General features: G+C 55.4%; 1 pseudogene; it reads right to left on the bottom strand.

Annotated features, from left to right (window-relative positions):
* Window positions 1-580: 580 nt before the first annotated feature.
* Window positions 581-731, bottom strand: LOC128036952 (5.8S ribosomal RNA; annotated as a pseudogene).
* Window positions 732-1,306: the final 575 nt, after the last annotated feature.

Genomic DNA, 1,306 nt, shown 5'->3' with positions numbered 1-1,306 from the left:
CAAAGTCCTTTTCATCTTTCCTCATGCAGATTTGTTCGCCATCTGGCCTCGCTCAGATTTAGCCTTTGACGGAATTTATCGCCCGATTAGGGTCAGATTCCCAAACAACCCGACTCAGAGATGTACACAGGTGCGACAGGTCCGCACGACGGGGCTCACCTTCTCCGCGCTTCTTTCCAGGGGACTTGGGTCCGTCCGTCAGCCGAGGACGCTTTCTCCAGACTACACCGGACGCCGATGGCGACCGATTCTCGCCGGGCTTTTCCTGCTCGTCATTGCATTAGGGGAATCTCAAAGTTTCTTTTCCTCCGCTTATTGATATGCTTAAACTCGCCGTAATCCCGCCGACTGGGTCGCGATGCGAGCACCGCCCTTGCGATGTCGAAGGGTTCAAGGGTCTCGATCGACGGACGCCAAGACGACCAACGAGGTTGCTTACAAGATTACCACCGATCGTCATGACGATGATGTCGCCGAGGACTCGAATTTAGGCCAACCGCCGGCCAGGAGCGCACGGAGGCCAATTTCGCCGCGGGTCCAACCGAGGCTCGAGGGCTCATGGTTGGATGGGGCGACGGCGTGACACCCAGCAGACGTGTCCTCTACCAATGGCTTGGGGCGCAACTTGCGCTCAAAGACTCGATGGTTCACGGATTCGCAATTCACACCAAGTATCGTGATTTCGCCACGCTCTTCATCGGCGCGAGAGCCGAGATATCCGCTGTCGAGTCGCTCAGATATTTTATGCATAAGAGAACAAAGATCATCAAGCACCGACACCGCGAACGGTGCGCATGGCTGTAAGACGTGCCCTTTTTTCGCTTTCGATTCCTTGCGCGATTCGCCGGGTTTGTTCGCTTTGCCTCAAGAGGTTGATCCCAAGATCTCACCCCACCCGACGGGCGTAGGGGACGACGAGATCGGCCGCCCGAGACACGGGTGGCGAGAGGCGAGGATGCACCCGCACCACCTCCGGTGTTGTTTGCAACTCGCTCATGGGTCGCTCGCTAGGCGTGTTTCGATTAATGATCCTTCCGCAGTTCACCTACGGAAACCTTGTTACGACTTCTCCTTCCTCTAAATGATAAGGTTCGTTGACTTCGCGACGTCATGGGCAAAATAACCGCCCACGCCGCCGCGATCCCAACACTTCACCCGACCATTCAATCGGTAGGAGCGACGGGCGTGTGTACAAAGGGCGTGGACGTAGTCAACGCGAGCTGATGACTCGCCTTACTAGGAATTCCTCGTTGAAGACCAACAATTGCAATGATCTATCCCCATCACGATGAAATTTCAAAGATTA

Source organism: Gossypium raimondii, unplaced genomic scaffold, assembly GCF_025698545.1.
Source record: "Gossypium raimondii isolate GPD5lz unplaced genomic scaffold, ASM2569854v1 Contig00116, whole genome shotgun sequence".
Classification (NCBI taxonomy): domain Eukaryota; kingdom Viridiplantae; phylum Streptophyta; class Magnoliopsida; order Malvales; family Malvaceae; genus Gossypium; species Gossypium raimondii.
Note: the sequence above shows the minus strand (reverse complement) of the source record. Positions and strands in the feature narration are given on the sequence as shown.